General features: G+C 40.9%; 1 protein-coding gene across 4 annotated transcripts in view; it reads right to left on the bottom strand.

Annotated features, from left to right (window-relative positions):
* Positions 1 to 4,733, bottom strand: part of SOCS5 (suppressor of cytokine signaling 5) — a 63,088-nt gene extending 58,355 nt beyond the window's left edge. For 3 of the 4 annotated variants that reach the window (XM_079941440.1, XM_079941442.1, XM_079941441.1), the window contains exon 1: positions 4,544 to 4,733. The gene's annotated coding sequence lies outside the window, so the exon portion shown is untranslated. The other variant, XM_079941443.1, reaches the window with a different exon arrangement.
* Between the last annotated feature and the right edge of the window lie 20,457 nt (positions 4,734 to 25,190).

Below are 25,190 nucleotides of genomic sequence, written 5' to 3' on the forward strand. Positions count from 1 at the left end.
ACAAAGTGAATCAGCTACATATATACATATATCCCCATATCTCCTCCCTCTTGCATCTCCCTCCCTCCCACCCTCCCTATCCCACCCCTCTAGGTGGTCACAAAGCACTGAGCTGATCTCCCTGTGTTATGCGGCTGCTTCCCACTAGCTACTGTTTTACATTTGGTAGCGTGTATATATGTCCATGCCACTCTCTCACTTTGTCCCAGCTTACCCTTCCCCCTCCCCATGTCCTCAAGTCCATTCTCTATGTCTGCGTCTTCATTCCTGTCCTGCCCCTAGGTTCTTCAGAACCATTTTTTTTAGACTCCATATATATGTGTTTATTATTTTTAAATATATAAAGAAAATCAACTTAATGAAAAACTGAGCAACGGTTGGTTGTTTTTATTATAGCATGATATTTACGGTATCTTTTGAAACCACATTTAATTAAATATTTTATTCACGTAATTAGATTTTGCAATAGACGTGAAGAAAAGGTCTGCATGTCTAAGTTCTACAGAATTCCGAAAAGCATGTCATGAGGCCAAAAATGGCCAACAAATTGTAATAATTTCATAATCTTTATTAAAATAATTTATCAGAAGAAGATTAGGAGCTGGTCACTCTCAAACATTAAAATTCTGTATCAATGAAAGAAAAAAAATAACTGGAAGCTTCTGATGGTGCCATGTAACTCTCTTAGCTCTGCTGGTTAGCATTACTTCAGAGTAAAGGGACGTATTTATCATCTGAAGTACCACCAACAGAATGACTGCCTGAGATCTAAAACAAAATAGGAAAAAGCAACTACTGGCATAATAAAGATGCTTTTGAGCTATAACCTGTTTCTGATTTTAATCTCAAACCTGTAAAATGGGTTCAATTCAATGAAACTCTAAAAATAAGGGCAATTTTTAAATATTATGTGATATACATTTTAAAAATAACTGAAATTAATGTTAAAAAAAAAGAGGTCTAAAAAAAAGTAAGCTCATGTGTGACAGCTGGTAAGAAGCTACGTGGAGGTACAGGTGGTAAAGATGTTGTGAGAAGGAAAGATCACAAAAACGTGGTTGAATAAAAGTTAAGAGGACTGTAAACGGAAGACGAGCTGCTATAAAATCAACTGCAGAATCTGATAAGGAAGAAGTCCAGAATATCCAGGAGAAGAAATTCACCACTGTCACCATAAAGCACATTTGCTAAACCACATGTTCTTCAGACTAACTAGGCCTGGACTATAGCAAATCAAAAAGAACGAAACGTTATAAAATTGGAGCTAAGCAAATTTTATCACTAAAACCTAACAGTTTAATGAATGAAGTCATCAAAATATTCATTTAACAGAAAACAAGGTTCAGTGATTTTCTCAAGGTTCCATTGGGAGAAGGGGTTTGCAAATAATAATAGACCTTATAAAGCCCTGGTTTCCTCAGCTAAGTTTAATCAGTAGGACTCCAGAACTCACTGTATTTTCAGTAGAATATCTGCAAATCAATTATTAACATTTTAATTCTAGAATAATGAAACTGCAACAGGGTCTCCCAATGACATTCAGAAAAACAGCCACCTTCACTCTACCTTGATAGGTACACCTAATTCAAGGTCCAAGGTGAGCAGAGTAAGGACTAAAAAAAATAATAAATGAGGGCCTCATTTGCACTAAGTGCCCCTTAAAGCAGACTGTTATTTATAAAATAAATATGATAAATACTGATCATGTATTTATCTGGGAATTTTCTGTAGCCACAAAGTGACTTCGTTAACAGCAAGGAAACAAATAAGCATACAAGTACCTGTACATACCTAATGAACATTACAAATAATATTTAATAATTGTTGCACCCTTTCTCTGTGCTAAGGAAACACTTTTAATCCTCACCAATACCCTACTGAGGTGGGTACTTTTATTAACCTCACTTTACATGTGAGGAAACGTAGGTACATAATGGTTAAATAACTTGCCAAGGATCATAATGTTAATTATACAAATCCAGTCTTTCCTACAACTATGATCAAAATCATGTTTTCCTAAGTATCATGTAATTCTACTACTGCTCTTTGCAAAGGTACCAAAATCCCTTTTAACATAACAAAACCCCCACACTTCCTTAAAATAATAATTTTTGTATAATTTATCTTGAAAATACTAGAGCCTTTTGAATTCTGAGAAATTTTTAAGCAATTAATTTTTAGCATAAAATTTAAAGCACACTAGCCTACTCTAAGAAGTTCATCTAATACTTCAATCTAGATGACAGTTTGTCTCTTCCCAATGAGAGGGGAACATCAGCACTTCCACTAACACTGCAGCATACTGTTTTAAACTGTGCAATGAAAGCTCATCTTGCTTTATGTCATTTCATGCATAAAAGTAGTCAACCCAAACTTCCCCATCCTTGGAAGGGAACAACATCACCCATAATCCTAAAACCACTTACAGTTGGCACTAGAATGCTTTAGAAATAAGCAATGTGAATGTCATAAAGTAGAAAAACCCTGGACTAGAGTTCAGAGACCTGCCCACCAATCCTGGCTCGTCGCTACCTAGAATTTTAGTCCCTTCCACTGGTCTGGGTCTCGGTCTCCTGATCTGCAACATAATCATATCCATGGTCTACTCTTCCAGCTCTAAAAGAAATGTGACTCATACACCTACATCTTTTTTCCAAGCTTCCCATTCTCATTCTGTTTAGTTATTACCACTACTTTGCAGGCATTAAGCGTTATTTTCCCTTAGTTTTACAATGGGAGAAAACAGCCCATTCTAAACAAAGGTGATAGGAGAAAGCCTTCCTGACCACTGGTTTGCCATAGATGAGTCTGAAGGTGCATAATGTAAAAGCTATTATAATGTTAAAAGGTGTTAGGTTTCAATATTTTAGGCTACTATTTTGTGTGCCAGTACATTCTCCCTAAAGACGGACAGTAAAATTCAAGGACAATAGGGAGAAAAAATTTAATTATCCATTATTTATTCAAGAACTAAGAAGGTGCCAACTGAATATATTAACACCTTTTTGCAGAAATGTTTTCTCTGATGAATTACATTTTACAGCAAAGGGAAAATACAATCTACAAAATTTTCTCATACATGTTTAAGTGCTCCCTTTAAAAAAAAAGCTTTTATTTTGTAAATTGTGAGGAATTAGTAAGATAACATATATAATTAAGAAAAGATTAAAAAGCTAGCTGTGCAATTCTTAGCTTCCTCTTCTCAGTGACATGAAGAACCTCCGTGGGCTGCCACAGAGGTGGATTCTGTGGACCAACCCTGGTATGCATTTTCTATGTTCTCAACTCTCAAGAGAATTATGCAAATACAAGATTATTAAAATTAAACTAAGCATCTGACATTAAGATTCCCAAATTTGCATACTGCTTTCTAGAGCTGCTAGCTTACCAACATCTTCCCAGTCCAACACTTTAAAAAGTTAAAATTGCATGACCTTGTAAAGAAACAATTAAAAGCAAGGGAAAGAAAGCATGTGAATTACTTATTAATCTTCTAGAATAAAAGCCAGTAGCAAACTGTAATAATACAGTCCAGTCTAAATGTTAAATTGGAAGTAAGCCACTGCTATGGATGGAGAGACCTGAAGAAAGGATCTTCAGCAGATGGAGAAGCTGCTACAAGAATTTCAAGGTGCAGTTTGAGAATTTCCAGCAAAACTACTAACTGGTATAACACCATCGAACGCATACATACCTTTTAAAATAAAAGATAACTGCCAAGGTCCACCTTTTGGTTGGAATGCCGAAAGAAAATGTCAGAAATCACCTCGTGACTCCAATACCCCGGCCTCTCAAAGTTCAGAACCAAGCAAGTTGTGTGCTTAAACTGTTTCTGTGCATCCTTTTTTAAATGCAACTCCCTCTCCAGAAAGTCATTTCGCTTCAGCTGCTTGAATCCCCAAATCCCAGCACCAAAGAATCTTAGGACCCCAAGTAGTTGCAGAGGGTCTTCCAGCGCCCGCCTGCGCATCCCTTTCCACCTCGGGTTAAACTCCGGAGGTGCTCCAGTCACTTCCCCCATCCAAGCTCCCCAGTTCCCTCTATCATCTCCGGATGAACCTCTCTTCTCGTCGACCTTGAGGACCCCCGGATCGGAGCCTTAGAGCCCCAAGTGACTTGGCGGGTGCCCCCTCCCCTGCAACGCGCGCAAATGCCCCACAGTCTCCGGTGACCTCCCCCCCGATTCACCACGACCCAGATCACGAACGCCCTCCGGCTAGCCCGGAGCGACCCCCTTCCTCTTAGGGGCCCTACGTTCCTCCAACCAGAAAAACAATTCAACGAAATGCATCAAGAGCCCACTGAGCGCAAGCTCCCACTACGCGCCGCACGGTCTGCACGGGGCTCGCGGCCCGGGTCCGCCGTCCCCCGCCCGTCGTCCTCTTCTCGGCCAGAGGGCCGGCGCTGCCTCCGCCCGGGGTGTGGAGGCGCCGGCCGGAGGCGGACTGCGCCGGGCGCAAGCACCGGGGGCCGAAGAGGCGGCCGCTAACGGCTGTGCGGGGGCCAGGGAGCACTCAAGGGCCGGGCCACCGGGGACACTCACCGGTCGGGGCGCGCGGGGCGGCCTCATCCAGGGGCACCTGCGGCCAGGCAGGACGGGCCCGGACGGCGCAGTCACCGAGAGGGCGAGTCCGCCCGCCCGCCCGCCGGTCCCGTCCCGTTCCCTCCGACTGCCCGAGCGGGCGCAGTCTCGCTTCCTCCGGACGGAGTCCGGAGACCCCAGCTCCGCCGGATGCCCCCGCCAAGCCCCCACCCCTTTCCCCGGCCACCTCCCCCTCTTCACCCTTTTCCCCTCCCCCCTCCCCCAACCCCCACCGGAATGGAAAATACCTCCTGGGGCGGGGGGCGGCGGGGGCACGCCTCTCTGAAGGGCAGCCTACCGTGACCAATAGCAGACGGGGCTCTGGAGGGGCGGGATTCCTAACGGCCAATCCGAAGGCGTGTGGGTGAGGGCCGAAGGAGGGAGGCAGGGAGCGAGAGCGGGGAGGCCCGGGAGTCAGGGAGGTCCGGCCGCTCGGGTGCGCGCTGTGCGCGGCTGCCATTTTGGAGTCAGGCCGCTGCGACGGCGGCCGGGTCCGGCCCGGGGGAAAGGGAGGAGCCAGTCAGGTGGGAGAGAGGGGGTCACGTGGGCTTGAGAGGCGGGATAAGGCGGGCTGCGGCCGGAGGGGAGGGGTTGGCGGCGGCGAGTCACGGGGGCTGAAGAGGGTCACGTGGTCGGAGAAGGTCCAGAGGTGGGCTTGGGGGCGGAAGGTCAACATTGAGGAGGGAGAAGCAGGAAAGCTTTGTCCCTGGTTTCAACTCTGTTAGGGAAAAGGAAAGGAAAAATGTTGAATGGAGGGCGTGAGTGCCCGGTCGGAAACTGTGAATGAGTCTCCCTAGCTCCCTCCAGCAAGGAGCCTCCCTGTTACTAAATTCCAAGATCCACGGGAACCAGGGCACTTCGTTTAATTCAAGCATTCCCATCCCCACTCCCAGCTGTCAGAAACGTGACTCAATGATCAGATGGAGGAGTGTCTCCCACTTTTTGCTTGCACTTTGTATGGAAGGGCCCCCGCCCTAGAAATGGCTGAAAGAATAAAAGCGTAGTTGAGGCATTGTGCAGACGCCAGGACAGGCCATCTGGCCTTACAGAAGCCTTGTCGTCATTCACAAATTTACCCAACACTTCTGTGTTAGACATACCCCTGATCGTATTACAACGCCTCCAGACAGAACAAAACAAAGTTGACTATGAGACCCTGTCTAGTTCTCATCCTTATTTCAATTCATGCTTCCAGTACAGGCTAAATTATACTCCTTACTAACCCACTGAAAGTGCTTCTCTTAAGGCTACCAGTGACATCCATATGATCGAGTTCAAGGATCACTTTTTCGTTCTTATATGATCTCTTTTGCAGTTGATTCTATGGACTACATCCTTTTTCTCCTCCCCAACGTACCCCTCACCCCAGTTTACCTAAGACCATAAACCCTCAGATTGTATTTCTCTTCAGTTAACCTTTATAAATCGGTTCTGTGTTGGCTTTTTAAGAGAGTCCCAGGATCTGATCCTCAGTTGGTGCACAGTCATTCTACTGCACACTAGGTGGTCTAACCATTTTGATGGCTGAGTGTACCTTTAATGAGATCCCGATCTGCATACCTAAGTGCTTTTGGATATCTCCCTCCACGTGAATCTAATCTTGACATATCCAAATCAGAACTCAAATACCTACTAAGAAGACCGCAAACCTGCTCCTTCCCATCTGTTCTTTATCTTCTTTGATAACATTACCATTCATTCACTTAAGCACACCAGAATCTGCGAGCAGTCCTCCAGGCTACTCCCTCACAGCTGTAACACTTCCCTACCCCTTTGAACTTCATCATGCTGATTATATTTACTAAATGCCTTTTGTCTCAATTTCTACAGCCACTGCCTCACCTGGGCCATTTATTCATTAGCCCAGTATTTACTAAGCATTTTACAATGTGCCAGGCATTTTTTGAGGTGCTCAGGATATAGTGGTAAACAAAAGGGACAAAGTTCCTGAGTAGGGTGAGACAAAGCATATATGAGTAAAGTAGCAAATAAATAATTCAGGGATGATACCCCAGTGCTCATAGCAGCACTATTTACAATAGCCAGGACATGAAAGCAACCTAAATGTCCATCAACAGAGGAATGGATAAAGAAAATGTGGTACTATATACAACGGAATATTACTCAGCCATAAAGAGGAACGAAATTGGGTCATTTGTAGAGACGTGGATGGACCTAGAGAATATCGTACAGAGTGAAGTCAGAGAAAAACAAATATCATATATTAACGCATATTTGTGGAATCTAGAAAAATGGTACAGATGATCTTAATTTGCAAAGCAGAAATAAAGACACAGATGTAGAGAACAAATGTATGGATACCAAGGGGGTAAGGGGGTGGTGGTGGGAGGAATCGGGAGATTGGGATTGACACATACCCATTATTGATATTATATATAAAATAGATAACTAATGAGAACATACTGTATAGCACAGGGAACTCTACTTAGTGCACTGTGGTGACCTAAATGGGAAGGAAATCCAAAAAAGAGGTGATTTTTGTATATGTATAGCTGATTCACTTTGCTGTACAGAAGAAACTAACACAACATTGTAAAACAACTATACTTCAATAAAAATTTTAAAAATAAAATAAATAAGCTATATTTCTTAAGGAAAAAAATAATTCAGGGGTGATATGTGCTATAAAGATCTCCCCCCACCCCAGAAAAACAGGGAAACCGGCAAGAACCTCCCGAAGTTGTTGCCCAGCTCTTCACCTCAATCTCCCTCACCCCGCTCCCCCATGCCCCTCGGCCTCCCCACCCTGCTCAACACCTTCTCATCCTTTCCTCTTATTCTTGAAGAAAAGATAGCCCTGATCCTTTCAACTGGAGTGATTTTCTTTCCTTTCATCTGCCAGGGCTTCCCCCTATCTATATGTTACAGCTGCCTTAATACAAATCCCCCAACTAGGAGATAAGCTACTTTGAGGGCAGGGATCACACCTTATACATTTTTATGCCTCCACAGGGCCTTGGCTCAGAATAGGTGCTCACAAAATGCATGTTGAAATGAACTGGTGAATCCCCTGACCCCTGAATCAGGCTGCCACAGAAGCATCTCCAGCTCAATCAGAGTGGAAGGTCAGTGAGCTCATCTATTAGAGTGTAGAGGCAGTTATGCCTCATGGCAGGGGGCAGGGTAATAATGAATGAGATTACCTCTGTTGGTCCCTTCCAGGCCTGGGATTCCATGATGCTGTGCCCCATGTCGCGCAGGAGTTGCATCATAAGCACTACTTTACTTGACAGTGCCCAGTACATGTGGGCAATTTAAAAGTATTCTTTGTTTCTGATGACGAGCTTCAAACCCAGAGCACTCTGGGTGAATTGCCAGGAGAGGCTCTGCAGGAGAAGGATTGCAGTTGCCACTTGACTCTATTTCCAGGCCCTTGGGTATTGCACCCCAACAGGGAATGAGATGATGCCAGTTCCGTCATAGTCATCGTAATTAAATCCAAGTTCTGGCAAAGGGCGGTGCGTAATTATGAAGTATTATTATGGTTTTTATCATTATTAGGCACCCAGCTGCCCAGCCCAGAAAACCACAGTAGTAAAACACAGAGAAGCCAAGCTCCTCTCCCAGCTGGCATGAATCAATACCAGGTGTATTGGCACACAGTCCTGCAGCTCTGCTCATCAAAATGAAACCTTCTGTCCCCTCTTTTTGGCAAGATAAAATTTTAAATGAATGAAAAGAGGAAATGTAAAGAAAGACCTTGCCACCACCTCTAAATGGAGTTCCTTTTTTCCATGTCCCCTGAATGATCTCTTCTCATCTACATATTTATTGTGTAAATCTTTTTCAACTTTATCCTTGACCTGCCAGCTTTCTAAACATCATTCTACAATGTCTCCAGAGGATGTATTAGTTAGGGTGGGAGTACAGAGTGCAGAAAAGAGTGCTTTTACTTTCAAGAAACTTATAATACAGACTAAATAATTCAGCAAATATAGTCAGGCTTGACAAGGCATCTGCCTTTTATTGAGCGCCTACTCAATGCCATACTTGGCATTTTCACATATGCTAACTGACTTGATCCATACCACCCTGCAAGGTGGGTTTTATTGTCCTTATTTTCTTCCAGGTCTCAAAGACTTAGTGACAGAACTGAGATTCTAACATAAATATGCAAATTTGGTGACTGTATACTCATGGTAGATGTGTCCACACTGGGAGATGAATATAGGTATCAGATACCACCTCCTTCTGTCAAATTAAAAATGGTTTTTTGAACAAAACAGATTTTAAGCTGAGCATTGAAAGGACAATTCAGAAGTGATGCTGAGGGAATGGTGCCAAACAAGGAGGCCAAATTGGCCATAAGCCTAAAATCAATCAATAAGGAGAAAGATTTCTTGTTCAGCGATGAGTCATATTATATTCTTCAAGTACATTTATTATCTCAGTTCTTCCAAATGAGGAAGTCAACCCAGGTGGTACAAGGGTGGGCTGAGGATGGAGGAGGGTGGTTTGGGGAGGGAATAAGTTTTCGAATGGAGAACTCCCAAATGGCCCATAAACTGGCACATTGGGCACTGGCTTCTGAAACAACTGGAACCATGGCAGCTTTCTCTGCTGCTTATCAGTTGTTTTTAACTGATGTATGTAGAACAATTTCTCATTCTCTTATTTTTTCTAAAACAATTGATTAACACATTTTTAAAAACTATTTAGCACTATGTTGTACAAGGCAGTTCACTTCTATTTTTAGTGGGTTTTTTTTTCAAGGAGTTTAAGATTCAATAAAATGAACCTGTTTAAAGTGTACAGTTTGATCTGTTTTGAGACACATATACCCTTGTAACCACTACTGTAATCATGAAATAGAAAATTTACATCACCCCCAAAAAGTTCCCTTGTGCCCTTTTTGCAGTTGGAATTTTAATACAACTTATATTTTGGTTACTCTAAATCTAGATTTCCAGCTTCAACCTTGCTTTCAAATTCTAGGCCCATACTTTTAGCTACCTATTTGACATATCTACCTGGATACTACACACAGGTACCTCAAATCAAACAGGACGAAAAGATAAAGCAAGTGCTTTATCTTAGCTACAAGAAAACCCCCATCTCCTACTTCCAATTCCCTTCTCAAATCATTTTTCTGTATTCTTCAATTTGGCTGAGGTAGTCGTCATCTACTGAGTCATATAAGCTAGAAAATTTAAAAAATAATCTTCACTCTTCCCTCTCTTCAACCTCCCAAAAAAGTGATTCTACGTCACACAAACATTTTGTAATCAGTCCTTTCCATTTCCAGTATCCTCATTCAGACACATCTCCCTTGCATGATAACATAAAATCTCCTGACTAGCTTCTTCATGATCCAATTCATTCGACCTGCCACTCTAATTTTCTTTTGAAAACCCAGATCTGACTCTTTAAAACCTCTACGTTCAGAGACTGCCCAACTGCATACAAAGTGGCACTGAAAATCTTTCACCGTACGGTCCCAACCTCCCCTCCTGGATTCCTCTGCTCCCTGCCACATAAAGCATGCTATACATTTTCATCTTTCTGTGCATTTTCTCAGATCTCTGTCTGAAATGTGCCTCTTCCTCCACTGGGAAACTCCTCCAACTTTCACAGCCCCATTTATATGACTTTCCTCGGTAAAGTCTTCTCAGACCTCTCCAGATAAAAATAGTCTTTCTGTTTGTTACACTTGACCTCCCACAGCATGCTGCACATACATTTATCACACTGAACAGACAGAGTGGTGAAATAGAACAGGAGAGCTGAGTCAGAAGATCTGGGTCTAACTTAAAAATCTCATTCACCACTTGCTGTGCATCTGAGGCAAGTCACATAACCTCTCTGAACCTCAGTTATTTAATCTATAAAATTGGGATAACACATAATAATAACCCCCTCATAAGACTCTTCTGGTGATTAAATGAAATAATTATAAATGTGAATGTGATTTGCACTATACAGATATTAGAGCTATAATAACAAAGCTGAATCTTCTGATATATTGTGAGCTCCTTGAGTGCAAAACCAGCATCTGGTTATCTTTATATCCCTTCTACCTAACATAATGCTCAGACCTGCCTGTTGCCTAGACTGGTTTATGACATAAGTTACCATTTCTTGCAGAATCATATTCTCTCCGTTTATTCTCTTAGCCTACTTTGTACAATATAAAAGCCAATCATGACATCCTCATTTCTTTTTATAATTGTTTATTGCCTTTATAATTAAATAGTTTCATCAAAAGGTCTCTGAGGAAATGGAATATATAGTCTATCCATGATTAATTTTAAATGCCTTTGTTTTTATTCAACAAAAACTTTTTAGAGCCATTAAATGCCAGCCCTGTTCTAGGCACTGGTCATCCAGAGGCTAACAAGAGCCTTCACAGAACTTACATTAGAGTGGGGACGGTAAGCACAAACCAACAAATGAAGATGTTAAGCTGTAGAGTCAAAGGCGCTACAGATAGAACAATGTTGAGGGTGGGGCTGATGGAACAGGAGTGGTCAGAGAAAGCCTCCCTGAGAAAGTGGCCTTTGAGCATCAGTAATGAGGAGACAATCCTACAGAAGGAAGGAGGAATAGCCTTCCAGGCAGAGGGAAGAGCACAGACAGAGGCCCTGAGACAGGAGAAGGCAAAGTAGATGTGAGGAACTGAAAGAAGGCCGACATGGTGTGGAAGAAGGGAGGGGTAGTGGTAGGAGGTGAAGTCAAAGAAGCAGACAGGGCTTGGAAGGGCAGGGTAAAGAGTTTAAATTGTATTCTAATTGTAATAGAAAGCTCTGAAGGATTTTAAGCAGGAGTATGATATGATTTGATTGTTTTTTAAAAGGATCTCCCTAACTACATATGGAGAATGTGTTCTGGGGGCAATGGGAGAGAGGATCAGAAAGTGGCCTAGTGATTTTGGTCCAGACTAGAGATGGTGGTGGTCTGGATTAGGGTGGTAGCCTGAAGATTGTAAAGAGTAGTAGGTTTGGGTGTATGTTTGGCAGATAGAATTGACCGGTCTAACTGATGGATTTAGTGACAGTGAGTAAGGGAAAGACATTAAAGATCACTCTTAGGATTAGGAGCTAAGCAGTGAGGTGGATAAAAGTTCAGTTTACTGAGTTGACACAGTGCCTACGGAGGTGCTGTGTTAGGCTCTGAGAATACAAAGCCCACTAAGACACAGTACTTGCTCTCAAAAAACCCAGGCTAGTGGGGAGGTCTGCCTCCTACCCCGGTGATTTCTGTGGGATGTTTTAAGCACAATGTCAGAGCTCTGCACAGAGAGTGTCAGGAAGGAGCCCCTAGTCTCCACTGAGAGTGTCAGGAAGGAGCTCCCATGTCCCCTGCATTGGCCCCTAGTCTAGTCCAGCTAAGTGAACCAGGACGCCTACTCTCTTGGGAAGATAACGGGCACTTTCTTGGCTTTTGTGAATATGTGCAGCAATCCACATTCTAGATAAAGCTTTAATTTAACTCTTTATGTATAACTTTCCATAGTTGTCAGCAGCATCTTCCAGGATCTTGGATTTTTTTTTTTAAGAGAAGAGGAAGGAAGGATATGGAAGAACAGCCAGTAGGTTAAAGATGCTGGACAGAAGCAAGGTGCTCAGCTAACAGGAATGGGAATCAGTATGGTCTGAGCTTCTGCTGTACCCACCTACTCGTACCAGGCCAACAGTAGACCTTTGGTTGACGATGAATTCAGATTTCTTCTTCTTTTTATTGTAATTGTAACTGGAACTTTTATGAGGTTACCATATGACTCCTGAATGACTTTTCTCAAGCTTTTTTCTTTCTGGTATTTATTTAATTTTTAATATTTGACCAGCTGATATATTCACATGTTTCAAAAATCAAAACAAAATTAAAAGGTATATGGTGAAAAGTCTCCCTCCCACCTTGCTTCTTCCACCCCATTCTCCATGCCCACCCACCCTCATAGGTCAAGATAACTATTTATATTGTTTTCCCATGTGTCCTTACAGTGTTTCTTCACACAAATACAAGCAATTCTTCTTTCTTCTCTTCCTCCCTTCTTACACAAGAGGTGGCATATTATATCTCCTGATCTGCATCTTGCTTTCCCTCTGACAACGTCTCTTGGAGATCTTTCATATCAGTACTAAGAGAGCATCCTCATTCTTTTAAACAGCTGCATAGCATTACACTACAGTTTATTTACCCATTCCCCTATTGATGAACACTTGGGCTGTTTACAATCTTTGCTATTTGTTACAAACAATGCTGTGATGAATAACCTGACACGTATGTCTGCAGCTTTATCCATAGGATAAATCCCCAGAAGTCTCCCAAACACTTTAATAAAATCTTCTAAAGGAATATTCTAAGGTGGTATGACTAGATTTCCAAAGTAGAACCTTAGCTTTCCAAGGATTAACTCTCACGTTCCATTAAGAATAGTTCCTCATTCGTTGGCCTGTAAATTATATCCTTGTATTTTTTCCAAAAAGGAATTTTTTAAAATAAATTTATTTATTTGTTTATTTTTGGCTGCGTTGGGTCTTCATTGCTGTGCACGGGCTTTCTCTAGTTGCGGCGAGCGGGGGCTACTCTTTGTTGCGGTGCGGGGGCTTCTCACTGCAGTGGCTTCTTGTTGCGGAGCACGGGCTCTAGGTGCGCGGGCTTCAGTAGTTGTGGCACGCGGGCTTCAGTAGTTGTGGCTCGCAGGCTCTAGAGCGCAGGCTCAATAGTTGTGGTGCATGGGCTTAGCTGCTCTGTGGCATGTGGGGTCTTCCCGGACCAGGGCTCGAACCCGTGCCCCCTGCACTGGCGGGCGGATTCTTAACCACTGTGCCACTAGGGAAGCCCCAAAAAGGAAATTTTTTAAATATTTAATCTTTCTCCTGCAACCAGTAATAGCTGGCATAATGTTTTAAAAAAGAAGAAAAAAGAGAATAAAATTCAGCTTGATTATGCCCCAGTTAATGAATTTTAAGCTCTAGAAAATACTTGAGTTTTCTTAATTCAACCTATAGAAGCATCTCTAGAATGAAGTCTCAGATGGGATTGATGGGTTTGGAGTTGAGAACTTGTAAGGTATGCACTGCCCCAAACAGCTCTAGTGCTACCCTAGCCCCAGGGTCAAATATCCTTCAGCCATTTTTTATTAGCACCCCTTTATATTTCTCTTTGTAATTCTTCAGTTTTCCATAGTTGCTTTTGGAAAATAGGTTTAATGCGTTGGTGAAATGGGTAGACTTCGGTAAATGTGCTTTATAACTGAGCCATGTAAAGTAAGTATCCTGTCTTTACACTAGCCACCACCCATACTTTTTCTTATTTATTAGATTCCAGATACATGAGACCAGGATGGAAGAATCCTAGGGCACTTAATTTACATGAACTATTTAGGAGAGCATATACAGATGTAGAAATATGTACAAGTAACGTGTCAGTGAGAGCTGCCACTTAAAAAATATATGTATACATCTTAAGAAGATAGCCCGTCCATATTACTATCATTATTAGAAAATAAAATTATCTTTCCACATAGAACTTCTCTTTGGTTCCATTTTATGTGTGGGGAGGTTTGTTAATTTGCTTGTTCGTTTTAATTGTAGCATGAAAGGAAGTATTTAAAAACAAACCATGAGGGACTTCCATGGTGGTGCAGTGGTTAAGAATCCACCTGCCAATGCAGGGGACATGGGTTCGAGCCCTGGTCCAGGAAGATCCCACATGCCACAGAGCAACTAAGCCCGTGGGCTATGATTACTAAGCCTGCACTCTAGAGCCTGCGAGCCACAACTACTGAGCCCGTGTGCCACAACTACTGAAGCCTGCACACCTAGAGCCCATGCTCCGCGACCAGAGAAGCCACCGCAATGAGAAGCCCGCATACTGCAACTAAGAGTAGCCCCCACTCGCCGCAACTAGAGAAAGGGTGTAGCAACTAGAGAAGGCGTGTAGCAACGAAGACCCAACACAGCCAAAAATAAATAAATAAATAAATTTATTAAAAGAAAAAAAACCCCATGAAATTGACAAGTTTCAGCCAACAGCCATCTAGAAAGCTTTCCTTAGCTCTAAAGCTCTCTTTGTCAGAAATCACAAAATCTACAAATTGTAGAACTAGAAGTGTACAATATCTCTGAAGAGTATCTAGCCCCAGCTCTAACTGAAACTATCTTCAATTTTTTAAATGTCTCACGTGAGGATTCTACAGTCTCTCTTTTGGCCATTACGCCCCCCCCTTTTGTTTTTAAATTAATTAATTTTTAAATTCCTTCTCATATATTTTGGTTTCTCTATTTGCAATATTTATCCTTCAAGTTTTCATTAAGCACTAACTCTTCTATGTGAACATTAGGAAATGTCAATCTTACATTCTCCTTTTTTCTCTTCAGTTGGTAAGACTTGGACTCTGTCTTTAGGAGATAGCCAGAATTCCTGCTTAAGTGAGGAATAATACTCGATAAAATTATTTGTGCATCTGGTCCCTGAGTATTTGTAGAGAACATCAGTTCTACTGACCATACTCTAATTTTGTTCTGGGGACTCTGGTCCTCCATACTCTCAGGGCTTGGGGAAAATAGCAATATCTCTACCCCCATGCCTCAGGGGTGAAACATGTGACCTTGGTCTCGGTCATCAGTATATCCTATTCCCCTGGTCACAGTGATCCATTCTAGATCTACTAGAAAAGTTGGCTCTGGATTTGAACCTAGAGGTAAGTAGCAGCTTGCATCCATATTGGGTTCACGAGGTGAGAGATTGCCCAAGAATGGAGTCAATGTTGAAGATGCTGAATTGAGAAATGGAGAGAGAGAAACCAAGTCCTACGTCATACTGTTTGAGCCCTGGATCAAGCTTCACCTGAACCAGATACTCTAAATTATTCAGTTACACGAGCCAGTAAATTTACCTTTTTGACTAAACTACTTTGGATTATGTTTTTCACCTCTGGAGAGCAAAGGATTTTTAGTTGATGCAACATCTTCAAACAAAATTAGACAAATTAAACTCATGTTGTTCCCACGGTTTGCCAAATTACATGATTTCCCCAGCTAATACACAGACTCCTTTCTTCTTGCATCTAGAGTGAATCTACCCTTGCCGCATACCTGTCTAGACACCAAACCAGAATTCTCTTCCCCTTCCCCTAAAGACTCCTCCAGTTCTATGTTTAAACCCAGCCCACTGGTGAAGTTAAAGAAAGAAGGGAACAGATGGCAACCTGATTCATATTCCTCTTATAGGGAATTAAGCCAATTTATTTTGGGGGTCAGTTCCAGTTCAGTTTCAGCAGTGAATGAGAGTTGTTTGAATCCATTTCTGGTTTAGGCCTGTAATCATCTGCAGTAATCCAAAGTCCTTCACAAGGAGAAAATACTTGGGGGAGTTAAAATTTTGTTCCAGTTTGACAGAACTATGTAACGTAGAATCAAGTTGCACCCGTCTTGTTAGGCATTTTGTGCTAAAAGAGGTAGCATATGGGCAGGAGAGGGAGGTGATTAATAGTATACTTAATACGAAAATAATCAGCCTAGACTGCATCCGTAATAAGCTGTGTCATAAAATCTACTCTTTGGATTTGCTTTTAATGTTTCTAATCCACATGAGAGCATATTTTGAAATATCGTATAGTATCCACCCAATCACTAAAAGATAGGTTGAAACATACTTTGAAAATTTTGCCTCTTTTAGAGGAGCAAGTGTCTTGTAGGTGAAACATTTATGGCCTGAGTTTGAAAATTTTTTCTAATTAAAATGATAGTCTGTCAATATCTCAAGGCACTAAGACTTAGTGAACAATTTGGGGACATTGATTATCCTCTAAAATAAAAAGTAAAAATCTAGGTTTAGAATATCAACTGGGCCTTATATATATATATATATATATAATCATTATATATTTATAATATAAATAATTTCAAGACACTTACAGAATGCTCAGCTTGTTCCAGGATATTTTTTGTTAGTGGGTGGTATACAAACAAGAGATAGAAAGACAGATGCCATCTATATATTTTACAAAAACACCTCTTGCTGGTGCATGTGTAAGCAGGGAGTCAGATGTGACAAAATGTGAAGAGATGTCTTACAGATGGCACACGTGAGCAGAACAGGTCTTCCCAAACTGATGAGGCTGTAAAAGCAGTTGTCATGAGTATGTGCAAGTCTGTCACACCTGTCCTACAAGGAAATTCCCACTCGTAAATACGAACCTTCAGAATCAGAACCCAAGGCTAGCTGAGCTTAGTTCAGTTTTCCATTAGTTCAAGAGAGACTATGACCACCAAAATGGATTGCATGTCTTTTTGTGACTCTTCTGAAACTTTTATGTTTCCCCTGTCTCTGTGCTATTTGAGGTTAAAGTTTAAGATTAAAATCCTCTTACTTGGTCCTCAAAGAAATAACCATAATTAATCTTATAGCATTAAATTCATTGGTGATGTGCTTTGAAGGGGATAAACTCCTGCAAAAATAAACTGCAAAAAGGCTTGGATATACAGAATTTCAATGCTTCAAATGATGTAATTTTCTATAATATTTAGCATGCCAGTTTTAGTTTGGTATTTGTATAATAGGAGATTTCGAAGAAAAAGCTAAAGAGAGGCTAATTTGCTTGGTGGTGCTTCTGTTCTTTTGTTCTTTTAGAATCTAAAATTAACCAACATCTGCAGTGTCAACAGGGACTCCATATGGTATCCAAGTTTGTGCTTTTGCTAAATAATGCATTTGAGGCAATGTAATCTGAGAGGAATTCTGAGGTGATAATGAGTAGACTGTAGACTGCCTTATATTATATAGCACTTTATAGTTTCAAAATGATTTAACAACTAGGACCTTTTTTGATCCTCACAACAACATTAAGAGGCAACAAGATCAGGTATTTTTTCTTATTGTCGAACAGATGAGAAGACAGAGGTCCAAAGTATGGAAGAGAGATGTCCAGAGTCACAAACTCGGTGAGTAGCAGAGTGAGAATGAAACCCTGGCCATCTGGTTCCTAATCTAATGCCCTTTCTACCAAATTACTAGGATCAAGTTATTGACAACTCAAGTTAAAATAGCATGTTTTCCAAATAATAGATACCACAAACAACTCTGTAGGGAAATGGAAAGGACTCAATACCAGAAACTAAATAATAAACATGTATGTTTAGTTTCCCAGAGTTTAATGGATTTCATTTGATCAATTAAGTTCACAGATGATTTCCACTGAAGTTCATCCTGGTTACTCTTGTGATTTCCTATTTTACCTACCAAAAAAGTTTTCATCAAAATGCTTTTTCTTCTGTGAAATCATACCTCATAAATCTTTATTTGTCATATCTAGAAAATTCAAAAATTTTCCAGTCAGAGATGTTGGAACTAAGTGTTTTCCTGCCAGTAATAAATTATAATTTACATCTACCTGAGTTTTGAAACATTTTGTCTCAAGTCAAACTTCTGTAAATGTCTACATCATAGCAATTATTCAGGATTTCTAGGACAAGAAAGAAAGTCGTTTAAAGTCAAAGAATTTATTAGCTTGTGACTGATACACAGGCACAAATTTAGAAGAACCCTATTTTTGAAAGCATAAATAACATTATTGCCAATCCATTTTATAGAAATTTCTAGCTATGTAATATTACCATTTCTACTTTTAAATGCAGAGAAATTCAGAGGCTTCCATTTCTTCAAAGTTGGAGGCTTAAAAATTACGAATGCTGGCATTCTTGAAGAGGAACACTGTGAGTTTGTTATAACAAAAGGTACTGGCGTTTGTAAACATTGATAGGCAGATAGCTTTCCAACAAGTGGAAACACAGAACTATACTGGCAACAGGAGCAGCCAGCAAGCGTTTTAATCGTGATTTGGCTCAGTCTATGCTGGTTCTGACTTCACAGAAGTTCATCTTTAGGAAGCACCTTCTACGAAATGGAAAGCTGGCAAGAAGCAGCACTTGAGATTGCTGACACTGAAGCAACCAGAGCTTACAGAAAACTGAAAAAAATATTTTCCCCATTATTGTTTGGATATGTCTCAAAGAACCCCAAACAGAAAAGCAATATTTAAATTTGATATTGTCCAAAATATTCTTGCAACTCTAATACCCTACCTACTCCATGTCCAGGATTGGTGGAAATACACTAAGCATTTTTGAAAAGGCCATCTAACCGAAGCAGAAGAATGCTATCTTTCCACTCATGAGCATACTTGGATATGGGAGTGAAAAAGAAGAGAAATTGGGAGAAAGAGACAAAGGGAATGACTTGGAATGTACTTTGCTAGAAACAAGTAATTGGAAGGAATTGGGGGGAGTTGGAGAATTTGGGTAGAAAAGCCTTCAGAGAGGGGAGGTTTAAACCATTTGACTAGGCAATAACTCCATCTGGCTAGTAATGGGCATCTGTAAGGAAAGAGCCAAGGGTGATAGAAGGGAGTGACTATGGTGGTACCATTTGGAGGTAATCTGACTGCAGAGAAATGGCGAATGCAGAGATAGGGACAAGGCAACAGCAGGAGGAAGGGAAGTGCCCAAGGTGCCATGAGAACCCAGACTGCAGTTGTTTTTTCTTCGCTTATTCAGTCAAATCTAGATTTTTCTCTCCCCTCTCCTACCATCTCTACACCTCTGCCCCCCACTGCAAGAAGAATCTGTGTTCACAGGCCCAAGTTTGTTTAACTTAGTCCTTATTCACCACTGAATGATTTGTGGAGACTGGGACTGGTAATCATTATTTAGCAAGGACTTCAGCATTAATCAATCAGAACTGGAATGATATAACTTTGTTCCCAGTCAACCCACTCACAACCACAGACCTTTTTGAGCTACAGCGTAGTAATGTGTTCTCTTGGCAATTCTGCTGCTGATTGATGGACTGGACTGAAAAGTGTTGGAAGGGCCAACGCAACTCCCACAATAGGCCAATGCTTTTCTGCCAGACTGGCTTTAAAAAAAAATTTAAAAAGCAGCTGATCATGTCAATGTTAGCCAATACCTGTATTGTCTTCCTGAATTATAAAGCACAACAGTACATCCTGTTCTCTCACAATTCATTATTAGAAGAAAGAATATGAGGAAGAATTAGACCATGCCTATAATATACAAGATAGGTAGACAATCCTGTGCACTCCTACCCTGCCCGTTGGAACATGTCATTTGCACACTGACACGGTAATGGTTACTCTCAAAGTTAGAGGCAATATCACTCCCTCTTCCTCTCCCTGCCTAGAGGCAGTGGCTCTCAGAGGCAGTGCGACAAGGACATGGTCTTGCCAGCTGATGCTAAGAAGGACCAAAGACTTAACTACATACATATAGCTCGTTAACCTGCCTCTCCCAAATCACCCAATCCACATACATCCTTGCCAAAGGAGGAATCAGGTTCCCCAAGGTCATTCTAAGGATGATTGTGGAGGGCTGGACCTATGGGACTTTGCCTTCTTTTCTCCACAGACACCCTTATGATGGCTTTTTGGGGCTTGTGCACTCTCAGGAAACTGATTTCTCTTCTGTGAAAATATCGAGAGCCTGGAAGAATGGAACACAACATGATTGATTCCTGAATCCCTCACCTTGTTGGATACGCCCCAGGGTTGAGTTGTTACTGCTGTCACAAATAATTCAGCCCTGAATGAATGAATCAACGTGTTTTAAAAAGTTTCCGAATATGTCTAAAACGCTAGGTGCAGAGACTTTAATGCCAATTAACAAGGGCAATTTAGAATAGAACAGAGGTAGGAAATTAGGAACGTGAAGAGGCACTGTGATATAGTAGAAAGAGCCAGCTCTGTCAGTTACTAGTTGTATGCCTTTGGTCATTATGCCCATGTTTCAGTTTCCTCAACTCTAAAATGAAAGGAATTTGGTGAGAAAAACTTTTGAGAAATACTCACTTATGTTCTCTCTCTGTATTTTCCCTTGGGTTGAATTCACCAAGGGTTTACTCTTGCCAGCAGTCCTTGTCATACTTCTCCCTCACCAGCCCTTTCTGGCCTCCATGTTTTTTCACTGGTGATATTTTATTGAGAAAGACTGGTGGCACCTTGCAAAATATCATATGCTCTCTCCCAAATCCTTGAATATTTTCTTCTAGGTTGGAAAGGAGTATCTTTCTTCTTCAAGTACCATATCTGATGTCTGAATTGCCCTGAGGAGCAACTTAGAGTAACATCACAGAGCTAGAGGACTGAGTCTTCGCTTAGCTTCTCTGGGGCCATGTGCTAATTAAACAAACGAACAAAATAAAATTTAACAAATTTTTTATGCATGTCTTTGTTGTTGTTGCCCCTGTGGTTTGATTGGTGAAGAGTACGTTTACTATGTCAGGTCTGTGCTACACTTAGAAAGGGGTAAAATACTTAGTGCAAGTAAAAACCTTGCAGGATTGGTTGCCAGCTTTTTTGATCTCTTATTTGACATGATCTCATGTGTGTTTTTTTGTGGTAGAAGACATATATTGCTATGCTCTTCTAAGGCCATTTTCCTCACATTGCGTGCATCTCTCTTTAAATATTTTAGAAGGAAAAGTGATGTATTTTTTTGTTTGTTTTGTTATTATTATTATTTGTAATTTAGAGAGCCTAAAATCTATTCTTTTTAACGCTTTAACTGTGTTTAATGCATTGTTCATTTTTTTTTAATTAATTTATTTTTTTGGCTGCATCAGGTCTTAGTTGAGGCATGCGGGATCCTTCGTTGTGGCATGGGCTCTTCATTGTGGCACACGGGTTTCTCTCTAGTTGTGTGCAGGTTTTCTCTCTCTAGTTGTGGCACGTGGGCTCCAGGGCACGTGGGCTCTGTAGTTTGTGGCACGCGGGCTCTGTCATTGAGGCACGCGAGCTCAGTAGTTGTGGCCCGCAGGCTTAGTTGCCCCGCGGCATGTGGGATCTTAGTTCCCTGACCAGGGATCGAACCCACATCTCCTGCATTGGAAGGCGGATTGTTTTTGTTTTTGTTTTTGTAGTACATATTATATTCATGAGTCCTGTTTTATTCATAACTGAACCATCATTTTGGACTGTCATAGCCTTTAATAATAGACATTTTTCCCTAAAGTAATGCATAATCATGGTAGGGATCCTGGAAAATATAAAGTATATATATGATATACCAAAGTGTAGATAAAACATGATCCTACCAGAGATAAATACTACCAGCATATTGTCATCTGTCTTTCCATGGCTGGATTGAATATTTTAATGTAGCCCTTATCTGAGTCTGTCTTGCACTTCTTTTTCTTTTTTTTTTTAACATCTTTATTGGAGTATAATTGCTTTACAGTGGTGTGTTAGTTTCTGCTTTATAACAAAGTGAATCAGTTATACATATACATATGTTCCCATATCTCTTCCCTCTTGCGTCTCCCTCCCTCCCACCCTCCCTATCCCACCCCTCTACGTGGTCACAAAGCACTGAGCTGGTCTCCCTGGGAAGGCGGATTCTTTATCACTGGACCACCAGGGAAGTCCCAGAGAGCCTATAATCTTGATTCAGTCAAAATAATCTTTGGATCCCTTTGTGTTTCATGCCAAATAGGCTTTCTCAGAACTTGGTAAACAACATAAAACGGTATTCAGAAATCTTCCCTTTCCACTTATCTTTCTAAATTCTCCCATATAGCTGAGGAATTGCCATTCTGAGACGTGGTGGGGAGAGGAGGGAAGAGCACCCCTCTAATTTCAGGCCTCCTAAATCTGGATTCCTTATGTTGTTCAAAGAACAAGTATTCTGACAATTCTGCAAAAAATAATGCAAATATTGTTCTCCCACTACTAAATGTGGTCATATGGTCTATCTCTTAAAGTAGAATTTATTCCTTCTTTTTTAATTAAATGAGAAATAAAAGGAAATCATGCACAAGCTTTCAGAGCAATGACTATAATATTAAAAATGCAGTTCCAGCCAGAAAAAGAAAAGAAAAAATGTTGAAATGTGGAAATAATATGAGATCTTACTCAAGTAGATTCTTATGCTCCATCCAAGAGCTGAAAGAATTAAGAAAAACTTTAAAGAAAGGTAGAAGAATGCAGACAATGGAGAAAAGCAGTCAAGGACAGAAAATAATAAGTGTATAGAGTAATAAATTGGAGTCTGGGATGATTCTTAACTAAATCACTTTCAAATTGCAGTTTTCAAATTAAAAATGAGATTGAGGGACTTCCTTGGTGGCGTAGTGGTTAAGAATCTGTCTGCAAATGCAGGGGACATGGGTTCGAGCCCTGGTCCGGGAAGATCCCACATGCCATGGAGCAACAAAGCCCATGCCTCACAACTATTGAGCCTGCGCTCTAGAGCCTGTGAGCCACAACTACCGAAGCCCACATGCCTAGCGCCCGTGCTCCACAACAAGAGAAGCCACTGCAATGAGAAGCCCACGCACCGCAACGAAGAGTAGCCCCCGCTCGCTGCAACTAGAGAAAGCACGCGAGCAGCAACGAAGACCCAACACAGCCAAAAATACATAAATAAATAGTTATTTTTTTTAAATATGAGATTGAAAAAACTCAATGCCAGAAAACAAAATGAATTTGTAAAGAAAGCCCATTTTGAACTAAGCCTTCACAGATAAGGTCACCTCACTGGAAGGGTTGAAACCAAACAAAGTGGCACAGGTGAGGACATTTGCTAAAAAACAAACCATCATGACTTTACTACATCCACCCGATGTGCCAGATATTCTCCCAAAGGCAAGTGTCTTTCCTTAGGTGGTCTACTTCCAAAAGGGATGGGATTTAGTCAACCGTATTAATTCTATGTTGCTGTGTAACAAATATCCCCAAACTGAGAGCTTACAACAATATTTATTATCTTACAGTTTCTTTCTGTCAGGAATCCAGGTACAGCTTAGCTGGTTTCTCCCACTCAGGGCCTCTCACAAGACTGCAATCAAGGCATCAGCTTTTTAAAAATTATAAAAGTAAAATATATACATACTTTTGAAAAGTATAAAAGCATATAAAATGACAAGTGAATTCTCACCCTTTGACTCCATCCCTAGTCCCACCTCAACTTTAAAGGTAAAGAATTTAACTGTTTCTTATTCTTCCAAACATTTTAAATGCAAATACAATGTGTGTCTCTGTGTGTATTTACCCACAAGGGATCACAGTAATATTGTTGTATACCTCTCTCTTTTAAAAACTTAATGATATGTCTGGGAACCCATAGACCAGACCCATCTCATTTTTTTTCTTGACTGCATAGTATTCTGTCGTATGGCTGGCTGTATCATAATTTATTCAGAGTTCCCACCTAACAGACATTCATTTCCACCCCCACCACCCCCAACTTTTTGGCAATTTCAAACAGTAATGCAATGGGCATGCCTGTCTTTGCATACTTTGGTGAGTATATCTTATAGACAAATCCCTCGCAGTGGAATTGCTAGGACAAAGGATATGTGCATTTAAAATTTTTAAAGCCTCTTTTTATTATAAAATACAAATACAGAAAACCAAACAAAGTAAATGCAGAGCTTAATGGATTGTTATAAGGCAAGGCCCCTTTACCCATCACCCAGATCAAGAAACAGACCTTTGTCAGCAACGAAAGAAGCCCTCCATATGCTCTGTGATCAAAACTCCCTCCCTTCCTGAAAATAACCACTATTCTGACTTTTATAGAAATCACTTCCTTCTATTTTTTTGTGGTTTTACCACCCAAGTGGCATCCATAAACACGATAGTTTAGTTTTGTCCATTAAAAAAACCTTTGATGTATCTTTTAAATCTCTTTAAATATGCAGTTTTCCCTTCCAAATGTTTCTTTTCCATGCAATTTCTCTGTTGAAGAACTCAGGGTTGTTGTCACATGAGCCCACAATGCTTTCCAGTGAATACCCCTCAGCTATTGTTGAACTTTCCTGTCCCCAGATCTTTCGGATACGCTGTTTCTCTTGGATTTCTCTGCTTCCTCCTGCACAGGTGCTGATAACATGCAGGTCTGCTGGCTATCCCCTTTCATTGATATTTTGATATTCATGGAGCTACTTTGTCACCTAGCTTTACTGTAAATACTTTCAAGGGTTTTGAGTTTTGCTACCTAGTTACTTTGTTTTGGGGAAGGGATCGGGGGCATTCAAAGCTATGCTACCACTTCCTCCATCTTCCCAGAATTCCCTCCTCGCTTTAAAATTTGGTAGATATAACCAAATTACCTGGAGGATGATGTGCTTTCTGTGGACATTTGCTTTAAATTAATACACTTCCTATTCTTAAAGAGCAAAAGGAAAATAGTGAATATTCTAGGAAGAGGCTGTACGTCCTGTGCATTTTCATTCTGAACCAAAAGTCTGTGAATAGGTATCAGAGAGCTTTGTAAATAAGAGCTGGTGGGATCTTCAACTCTGTAGAATTTTTATAGAATCTTTATGGACTGCTCTGAGATGAATAAGGCAGCTGGAGGACAGGGAAGCATACTGCCTTTCAGAGGCCCAGTCAGGAGGAAGGTGCACATGGATCCTTCCATAATCCATAGCATCTTTGAAGCAGAAACTGAAGATCTCTGTGGGGTCATTTGTATATAAATATGTTGAAGGAGTTTATTTGGGCATCTCTCAAATCACAAGTCATATGTCTGTGTTTTTTCAGCTTTCTTCAAAAAGTAAGTCAGCAGGAACGGACAGTTGGTTTTTATTATATTCTTCTATTTCAACAGGATTCTCATGAACAACA

The sequence above is a fragment of the Stenella coeruleoalba genome (assembly GCF_951394435.1).
Source record: "Stenella coeruleoalba genome assembly, chromosome: 13".
Lineage (NCBI taxonomy): Eukaryota > Metazoa > Chordata > Mammalia > Artiodactyla > Delphinidae > Stenella > Stenella coeruleoalba.